This window comes from Zonotrichia leucophrys, unplaced genomic scaffold (genome assembly GCF_028769735.1).
Source record: "Zonotrichia leucophrys gambelii isolate GWCS_2022_RI unplaced genomic scaffold, RI_Zleu_2.0 Scaffold_1431_11281, whole genome shotgun sequence".
Taxonomy (NCBI): Eukaryota; Metazoa; Chordata; class Aves; order Passeriformes; family Passerellidae; genus Zonotrichia; species Zonotrichia leucophrys.
In genome coordinates this window covers 1,233-11,281 of record NW_026993636.1, presented here as the reverse complement: position 1 = coordinate 11,281, position 10,049 = coordinate 1,233, and the positions used below count along the sequence as shown (strand labels likewise).

Genomic DNA, 10,049 nt, shown 5'->3' with positions numbered 1-10,049 from the left:
GGAATTGTTCCTGGATGCTCACAGCTTTGATCCAGGTCCTTGCAGGTCAGATTTCCTGCTCAGAATTCCCAGGATTCACCAAAATCCACCAAAAAATGAGTTTGGAGATGGCCTGGAGGCGTTCGGGTTCTTCCGTGTTGGTGCTTTTCAGGAGGAATTTCTGAGGGGAAACAGTTCCTTAAAAACCAGGAAATTGTTTCTGGGAGTAGGAATTTGTTCCTTGATCCTCCTAGATTTGCTCCAGGTTCTTTTAGCTCAGATTCTCTCCTCAGAATTCCCAGGATTCACCAAAATTTGGGAGATTGCAGGTGGCCTGAAGGAGTTTGGGTTCTTCCATGTTGGTGCTTTTCAGTAGGGGATTCTGAGGGTGAAGAGTTCCTTAAAAATCAGGGATTTGTTCCTGGTTGTTCCCAGATTTCCACCAGGTTCCTGCAGGTCAGGTTCTCTCCTCAGAATTCCCAGGATTCACCAAAATCCACCAAAAAATGAGTTTGGAGATGGCCTGGAGGAGTTCGGGTTCTTCCATGTTGGTGTTTTCATGCAGGGATTCTGAGGGAAACAGCTCCTGAAAATTCAAGGAATTGTTCTGGGTGTTCCCAGATTTGCTCCAGGTTCTTTTAGCTCAGATTTCTCCTCAGAGTCCAGATCACCAAATCACCAAAAATTTTGGAGCATGGCCTGGAGGAGTTTGGGTTCTTCCATGTTGGTGCTTTTCATAGGGGACTCTGAGGGTGAAGAGTTCCTTAAAAACAGGAATTTGTTTCTGGAGAGAATGTTCCTGATCTCCTAGATTTGCCACAGGATCCTTGCAGGTCAGATTCCCTCCTCAGAATTCCCAGGAATCAACCAAAATTGGAGATTGGAGGTGGCCTGGAGGAGTTTGGGTTCTTCCATGTTGGTGCTTTTCATAGGGATTCTGAGGGGAAACAGCTCCTGAAAATTCAGGATTTGTTTCTGGCTGTTCCCAGATTTCTCACAGGTTCTGCAGGTCAGATTCCTCCTCAGAATTCCCAGGATTCACCAAAATCCACCAAAAAATGAGTTTGGAGATGGCCTGGAGGAGTTGGGTTCTTCCATGTTGGTGCTTTTCAGTAGGGGATTCTGAGGGAAACAGTTCTACCAGGAAATGTTCATGGGAAATGTCTTCCTTGATTTGCCCAGGTCCTTGGGTCAGATTCCCTCCTCAGAATTCCCAGGATCACCAAATCAAAAATTGGATTTGGAGTTGGCCTGGAGGAGTTTGGGTTCTTCCGTGTTGGTGCTTTTCAGTGGGAGTTTGAGGGGAAACAGCTCCTAAAATCAGGAATTGTTTCTGAGCTGGATTGTCCTGAGCTCCAGATTTCCACCAGGTCCTGCAGGTCAGATTTCCCTCCTCAGAATTCCCAGGATTCACCAAAATCCACCAAAAAATGAGTTTGGGATGGCCTGGAGGAGTTTGGTTCTTCCATGTTGGTGCTTTTCAGTCGGGATTCTGAGGGGAAACAGCTCCTGAAAATTCAGGGATTTGTTCCTTGATCTCCCAGTTTGGTCCAGATGTTTGCTCAGAATTCTCTCAGAATTCCCAGAACCCACCAAAAAGGAGTTTGAGTGGTGTGAAGAGTTGGGCTTTCCGTGTGGTGGCTTTTCAGCAGGGGCTTATGAGGGGAAAAGCTCCTTAAAAAATGAGGGAATTGTTCCTGGTTGTTCCCAGATTTCCACCAGGTTCCTGCAGGTCAGATTTCCTGCTCAGGGGTGCCAGGATGCACCAAAAACCACCAAAAAATGAGTTTGGAGTTGGCCTGGAAGAGTTTGGGTTCTTCCGTGTTGGTGCTTTTCAGTAGCAGCTTCTGAGGGGAAACAGTTCCTTAAAAACCAGGAAATTGTTCCTGGGAGTAGGAATTTGTTCCTTGATCCTCCTGGATTTGCTCCAGGTCCTTGCAGGTCACATTCCCTCCTCAGAATTCCCAGGATTCACCAAAATCCAGGAGATTGCAGGTGGCCTGAAGGTGTTTGGGTTCTTCCATGTTGGTGGTTTTCAGGAGGAATTTCTGAGGGTGAAGAGTTCCTTAAAAATCAGGGATTTGTTCCTTGTTGCTCCCAGATTTCCACCAGGTTCCTGCAGGTCAGATTTCCTCCTCAGAGTTTCCAGGATTCACCAAAATCCACCAAAAAATGAGTTTGGAGATGGCCTGGAGGAGTTTGGGTTCTTCGGTGTTGGTGCTTTTCAGTAGGAGCTTATGAGGTTGAAGAGCTCCTTAAAAATCAGGGATTTGTTCTTGGAAACAGGAAACTGTTCCTTGATCCTCCCAGATTGGCACCAGGTTCCTGCAGGTCAGATTCCCTGCTCAGAATTCCCAGGATTCACCAAAATCCACCAAAAAATGAGTTTGGAGATGGCCTGGAGGAGTTTGGGTTCTTCCATGTTGGTGCTTTTCAGCAGGGATTCTGAGGGGAAACAGCTCCTGAAAATTCAAGGATTTGTTCCTGGCTGTTCCCAGATTTGCTCCAGGTTCTTTTAGCTCAGATTCTCTCCTCAGAGTTCCCAGGATCCACCAAAATCCACCAAAAAATGAGTTTGGAGATGGCCTGGAGGAGTTCGGGTTCTTCCATGTTGGTGCTTTTCAATAGGGGACTCTGAGGGTGAAGAGTTCCTTAAAAACCAGGAAATTGTTTCTGGGAGCAGGAAACTGTTCCTTGATCCTCCTAGATTTGCTCCAGGTCCTTGCAGGTCAGATTCCCTCCTCAGAATTCCCAGGAATCACCAAAATTTGGGAGATTGCAGGTGGCCTGGAGGAGTTTGGGTTCTTCCATGTTGCTGGTTTTCAATAGGGGATTCTGAGGGGAAACAGCTCCTGAAAATTCAGGGATTTGTTCTTGATCCTCGTAGATTTGCTCCAGGTCCTTGCAGGTCACATTCCCTCCTCAGAATTCCCAGGATTCACCAAAATTTGGGAGATTGCAGGTGGCCTGAAGGAGTTCGGGTTCTTCCATGTTGGTGGTTTTCAGCAGGGATTCTGAGGGGAAACAGCTCCTGAAAATTCAGGGATTTGTTCCTGGATTTGCTCCAGGTTCCTGCAGGTCAGATTTCCTGCTCAGAGATCCCAGGATTCACCAAAATCCACCAAAAAATGAGTTTGGGGATGGCCTGGAGGAGTTTGGGTTCTTCCATGTTGGTGGTTTTAAGTAGGGGATTCTGAGGGGAAACAGCTCCAGAAAATTCAGGGATTTGTTCCTGGTTGTTCCCAGATTTGCTCCAGGTCCTTGCAGGTCAGATTCCCTCCTCAGAGTTCCCAGGATTCACCAAAATCCACCAAAAAATGAGTTTGGAGATGGCCTGGAGGAGTTTTTGGGTTCTTCCATGTTGGTGCTTTTCAGAGGGGAAACAGCTCCTTAAAAATCAGGAATTTGTTCCTGGATGCTCCAGATTTTAGAATCCATCTTTTCCATCCTCAAATGAAGGAGGAAAATGAAGAAATTTTTTCCTTTGTTGTTCCCTTTCCATCCATGGAAATCTCATTTATTCTTTAGCTCCTTAAAAATTCCAGGAGCAGGGATTTGTTCCTGGATGCTCCAGATTTTAGGATCCATCTTTTCCATCCCCATGGATGGGCTAGAAAATCAAGGAATATTTTCTTTATTTTCTTTCCTATCCATGGGAAATCACATTTTATCTTAAAAATTCAGGGAGCAGGGAATTATTCCTGAATGTTCCAACCTTTAGGATCCATCTTTTCCACCTCATGAATATTCCTGAGATTTTCTTTCAACTTCCTGCATTCAACCACCCAAAATCTCCCTTCTTTGGATATTTTTTTTTTATTTTTATTTATTAAATATTAAGCTTTTTCTAGCCAAGAATTTTTCCAAGGAAAAAAACAAAAAAAAAGGGAATTTTTCCAAAATTTTTCCAAAAAAAATAAGCTGTGCCTTTGCCTCCCCAGGACAGTGTAGAGCACTGCATCATAGGAGTGACAATCCTGTCCCAATTAACGAATGAAATTAATCAAGTAAGTGCTACAGCCTTCCTCAGTGAAGTAAGTGTCCAATTTTCTCATTCATTTTGTTGTGTCCTGCTTTTTCTGGGGTTTTATTTTGGGAATTTTGCTGGTTTTTATTTTGGGAATTTCTGTGTTTGTTGGGTATTTGTTGTTGTTTTTCACTCCCTTTTTTTGTGGTGAGGTGCTGAGAGCTCCTGTCTGGAGGGATTGTTTTGTTTCATTGACATTTTCCATCTTTTTCCCATGTTTTGGTGTGGTTTTATGGGATTCCCATGTTTTGGGGTGGTTTTCTGGGATGAAAAGGAAAAAAAAACCCAAGAAAAAGGAATTATGTAGTGAGGATGAGTATGAGAACTTTCTGTTGTCAGTCCTTCATATTTACCAGGGAGAAAAAACCAAAATTATCTGATTGTCCCCATTTTTAAATAATGTCTTTCATCCAGGGTGAAATTCTGGATGAATTTTTGGGATAAAATTCCCACAAATCCTTCAGGATTCTCACATTGTGGCCCTTTCCCAGTCCCTCAGGATTTAAAAAGCCCAAATTTCCAGAGGATTTAAAATCCCTCCAGGGCTGTGCTCTGGAATTCCCTCTGGAATTCCTCTGGAATCTGGAATAAGCACCTTTACCTGCTGCTATCCCAATTTCTGTCTTTTTTTCCATATTTTTTTGTGGTTTTCTGTCTTTTTTTCCATATTTTTTCATAGTTTTCTGAGGTTTTTTCCATATTTTTTTCATGGTTTTCCCTCAGACATGCAGATTTTGCTGCAATCCTGAGGGTCACAATGAGTGCAAAAGTCTCTGATTTTCTGACCCTCCTCCTAGACCATCAAGAAAAAACCCAAAATTATCCAATTGTCCCCATTTTTAAACCATCTCTTTCATCCAGGGTGAAATTCTGAATGAATTTTTGGGATAAAATTCCCAGAAATCCTTTCAGGATTCTCAGGTTGTGTCCCTTTCCCAGCCCCTCAGGCCTGGCCAGGCCCAATCCTGGCCCAGCTTTTCCAGAGGATTTAAAATTTTTCCAGGGCTGTGCTCTGGAATTCCCTCTGGAATTCCTCTGGAATCTGGAATAAGCACCTTTACCTGCTGCTATCCCAATTTCTGTGGTTTTTCTGTCTTTTTTTCCATATTTTTTCCATGTTTTTCCCTCAGACATGCAGATTTTGCTGCAATCCTGAGGGTTACAATGAGTGGAAAAGTCTCTGATTTTCTGCCCCTCCTTCTACACCTTGGAGAAAAATCCAAAATTTTCCAACTCTGCCCATTTTTAAAGCATTGTTTTCATCCAGGATGAAACTCTGGATGAATTTTTGGGATAAAATTCCCAGAAATCCTTCAGGATTCTCAGGTTGTGTCCCTTTCCCAGCCCCTCAGGCCCGGCCAGGCCCAATCCTGGCCCAGCTTTTCCAGAGGATTTAAAATTTTTCCAGGGCTGTGCCCTGGAATTCCCTCTGGAATTCCTCTGGAATAAGCACCTTTACCTGCTGCTATCCCAATTTCTGTGATTTTTCCATCTTTTTTTCCATATTTTTTCCATGTTTTTCCCTCAGACATGCAGATTTTGCTGCAGTCCTGAGGGTCACAATGAGTGCAAAAGTCTCTGATTTTCTGCCCCTCCTCCTACACCTTGGAGAAAAATCCAAAATTTTCCAACTCTGCCCATTTTTAAAGCATTGTTTTCCTCTAGGATGAAACTCTGGATGAATTTTTGGGATAAAATTCCCAGAAATCCTTCAGGATTCTCAGGTTGTGTCCCTTTCCCAGCCCCTCAGGCCTGGCCAGGCCCAATCCTGGCCCAGCTTTTCCAGAGGATTTAAAATTTTTCCAGGGCTGTGCTCTGGAATTCCCTCTGGAATTCCTCTGGAATAAGCACCTTTACCTGCTGCTATCCCAATTTCTGCATTTTTTTCTGTCTTTTTTTCCATATTTTTTCCATGTTTTTCCCTCAGACATTCAGATTTTGCTGCAGTCCTGAGGGTCACAATGAGTAGAAAAGTCTCTGATTTTCTGCCCCTCCTTCTACACCTTGGAGAAAAATCCAAAATTTTCCAACTCTGCCCATTTTTAAAGCATTGTTTTCATCCAGGATGAAACTCTGGATGAATTTTTGGGATAAAATTCCCACAAAACCTTTCAGGATTCTCAGGTTGTGTCCCTTTCCCAGCCCCTCAGGCCCGGCCAGGCCCAATCCTGGCCCAGCTTTTCCAGAGGATTTAAAATTTTTCCAGGGCTGTGCTCTGGAATTCCCTTTGGAATTCCTCTGGAATAAGCACCTTTACCTGCTGCTATCCCAATTTCTGTGATTTTTCTGTCTTTTTTTCCATATTTTTTTCATGTTTTTCCCTCAGAAATGCAGATTTTGCTGCAATCCTGAGGGTCACAATGAGTGCAAAAGTCTCTGATTTTCTGCTCCTCCTCCTACACCTTGGAGAAAAATCCAAAATTTTCCATCTCTGCCCATTTTTAAAGCATTGTTTTAATCTAGGATGAAATTCTGAGTGAATTTTTGGGATAAAATTCCCACAAAACCTTTCAGGATTCTCAGGTTGTGTCCCTTTCCCAGCCCCTCAGGCCCGGCCAGGCCCAATCCTGGCCCAGCTTTTCCAGAGGATTTAAAATTTTTCCAAAATTTTTCCATTTCCCTCTGGAATTCCTCTGGAAACTGGAATAAGCACCTTTACCTGCTGCTATCCCAATTTCTGTGGTTTTTCCATCTTTTTTTCCATATTTTATCCATGTTTTTCCCTCAGAAATGCAGATTTTGCTGCAGTCCCAAGGGTTAAGATGTGTGGAAAAATCTCTGATTTTCCTTAAAAAAAAAAAGGCGGGAAAAAATTAATTTTTTTTTTGTCTCGTTAAGTAATTAACTTCAAATTTCCCTGGGATGTTGTTTAATCCTGGTGGGATTTCAGAACTGGAAATGTCAAAGCCCAAATCATTGATTTAATCCAAATTTTCACCAAAATTCACCAATTTAAGCTGAATTCAGTGTGAAGGTAAAGAAAGAAATCCAATTTTCCCATGGCCAAAAATAAAGGGGATTTTTCCATTCCCATAAATTGCCTGAAATAGGAATTAAATAATGTTTATTTTTCCTAAACTCCCTGAAATCCCAATAGTCCGAGCTGAGGAATAATTTGGATATTAAAGCAAGTTAATATTTCTAAATAATGTCCTTTTAATATCCTAAAAAATGAAGATTTGTTGGGGTTTTTCCTTCTAAAATATAAAAGATGGGAATTTTGGGGTTTTTAATGGAATTATTGGGAAAATTCAGGTTTAAAATCCAACATTGGAGCTGTCCTGAAGGAAATCCTGAAGGAGAGGTTTGGAAATTGAAATTTAATTTTTAGCATAAATTTCAATTTCATTTGTTATGACAGGTTTTGATTGAAAAATTAAAATAGAGATTTATATCATTTATTTTATTGTTTATTTTATTTAATTTAAATGGTAAAATATGAATATTTCAAAGTGGATATTTATGCAGGGATTTCTTGGAATTCCTGTTGGATTTCTTGGAATTCTGGATTTCTTGGAATTCCTGTTGGATTTCTTGGAATTCCTGTTGGATTTCCTGGAATTTTGGATTTCTTGGAATTCCTGTTGGATTTCCTGGAATTCCTGTTGGATTTCTTGGAACTCCTGCTGGATTTCCTGGAATTTTGGATTTCTTGGAATTCCTGCTGGATTTCCTGGAATTTTGGATTTCTTGGAATTCCTGTTGGATTTTTTGGAATTTTGGATTTCTTGGAATTCCTGTTGGATTTCTTGGAATTCCTGCTGGATTTCCTGGAATTTTGGATTTCTTGGAATTCCTGTTGGATTTCTTGGAATTCCTGCTGTATTTCCTGGAATTCCCGTTGGATTTCCTGGAATTCCTGTTGGATTTCTTGGAATTCTGAATTTCCTGGAATTTTGGATTTCTTGGAATTCTGGATTTCTTGAAATTCCTGTTGGATTTCCAGGAATTTTGGATTTCTTGGAATTCCTGTTGGATTTCCTGGAATCCTGGATTTCCTGGAATTCCTGTTGGATTTCTTGGAATTTTTGTTGGATTTCTTGGAATTCTGGATTTCTTGGAATTCCTGCTGGATTTCTTGGAATTTTTGCTGGATTTCTTGGAATTCTGGATTTCTTGGAATTCCTACTGGATTTTCTGGAATTCCTGTTGGATTTCTTGGAATTCCTGTTGGATTTCTTGGAATTCCTGCTGGATTTCTTGGAATTCCTGTTGGATTTGTGGAATTCCTGCTGGATTTCCTGGAATCCTGGATTTCCTGGAATTCCTGTTGGATTTCTTGAGATTCTGGATTTCCTGGAATTCCTGTTGGATTTCCTGGAATTCTGGATTTCCTGGAATTCCTGTTGGATTTCCTGGAATTCTGAATTTCTTGGGATTCCTGTTGGATTTCTTGGAATTCCTGTTGGATTTCTTGGAATTCTGGATTTCCTGGAATTCCTGTTGGATTTTCTGGAATTCTGGATTTCCTGGAATTTTGGATTTCTTCGAATTCCTGTTGGATTTTCTGGAATTCCTGTTGGATTTCCTGGAATTCCTGTTGGATTTTTTTTAATTCCTGCTGGATTTTCTGGAATTTTGGATTTGTTGGAATTCCTGTTGGATTTCTTGGAATTCCTGTTGGATTTTTTGGAATTTTGGATTTCCTGGAATTCCTGTTGGATTTCTTGGAATTCCTGTTGGATTTTTTGGAATTTTGGATTTCCTGGAATTCCTGTTGGATTTCTTGGAATTCCTGTTGGATTTTTTTAAATTGCTGCTGGATTTCTTGGAATTCCTGCTGGATTTCCTGGAATTTTGGATTTCTTGGAATTCCTGTTGGATTTCTTGGAATTCCTGTTGGATTTCTTGGAATTCTGGATTTCTTGGAATTCCTGTTGGATTTCTTGGAATTCCTGTTGGATTTCCTGGAATTCTGGATTTCCTGGAATTCCTGCTGGATTTCTTGGAATTTTTATTGGATTTCTTGGAATTCTGGATTTTCTGGAATTCCTGCTGGATTTTCTGGAATTCCTGTTGGATTTTTTTGAATTCCTGCTGGATTTCCTGGAATTTTGGATTTCTTGGAATTCCTGTTGGATTTCTTGGAATTCTGGATTTCCTGGAATTCCTGTTGGATTTTCTGGAATTCCTGTTGGATTTCCTGGAATTCCTGTTGGATTTTTTTTAATTCCTGCTGGATTTCTTGGAATTCTGGAATTCCTGTTGGATTTCTTGGAATTTTTATTGGATTTCTTGGAATTCCTGCTGGATTTCTTGGAATCCTGGATTTCCTGGAATTCCTGCTGGATTTCCTGGAATTTTGGATTTCTTGGAATTCCTGTTGGATTTCTTGGAATTCCTGTTGGATTTCCTGGAATTCCTGTTGGATTTCCTGGAATTCCTGTTGGATTTCCTGGAATTTTGGATTTCCTGGAATTCCTGTTGGATTTTTTTAATTCCTGCTGGATTTCTTGGAATTCTGGATTTCTTGGAATTCCTGCTGGATTTCTTGGAATTCCTGCTGGATTTCCTGGAATTCCTGTTGGATTTCCTGGAATTTTCTGGAATTTTCTCCCCTGCAGGCCGACACCACCCACCCCCTGACCAAGCACAGGAAAATCGCCTCTTCCTTCCGAGATTCCTCTTTATTCGATATTTTCACCCTCTCCTGCAGTTTACTGAAACAGGTAAGGAAAATTCCGGAATATTTTTATTTTTTGGGGGTTTTTTTGGGAAGTGGAATTTTGGGATGAAATTCCTCCCGCAAAAATTCCGGTTTTGGGTTGTTCTTTCAAAAAGAAAATGGATTAATTGTGAATTTTTCTTGCTGAAGAAATCGATATTAAGTATGAAATTGATGTGTAAATTAGAAATATTAAATATATTTGAATTAAATAATAAGTGGAAAATAGAGAAATTAAATTCTTCCCTACAATTCCAGCTGCAAATAAATCCCTGGATTCTGAGCTTGGGGTTAAAGTTTCCTCTTGTTTCTGAAGAAAAAATTCATTAATTAAGGAAGTTTTTCTTCCTAAATAAATTGCTATTAATAAATGGATTT

General features: G+C 40.8%; 1 long non-coding RNA gene across 2 annotated transcripts; it reads left to right on the top strand.

Annotated features, from left to right (window-relative positions):
* Positions 1-2,294: 2,294 nt before the first annotated feature.
* Positions 2,295-9,676, top strand: LOC135442153 (uncharacterized). Of its 2 annotated transcripts, none has more exons than XR_010438624.1 (3): positions 2,295-2,310; positions 3,921-3,986; positions 9,571-9,676. It is a non-coding gene; the product is annotated as an uncharacterized LOC135442153 (long non-coding RNA). The 2 variants fall into 2 exon arrangements; XR_010438623.1 differs by lacking the exon at positions 2,295-2,310 and adding an exon at positions 3,044-3,057.
* Positions 9,677-10,049: the final 373 nt, after the last annotated feature.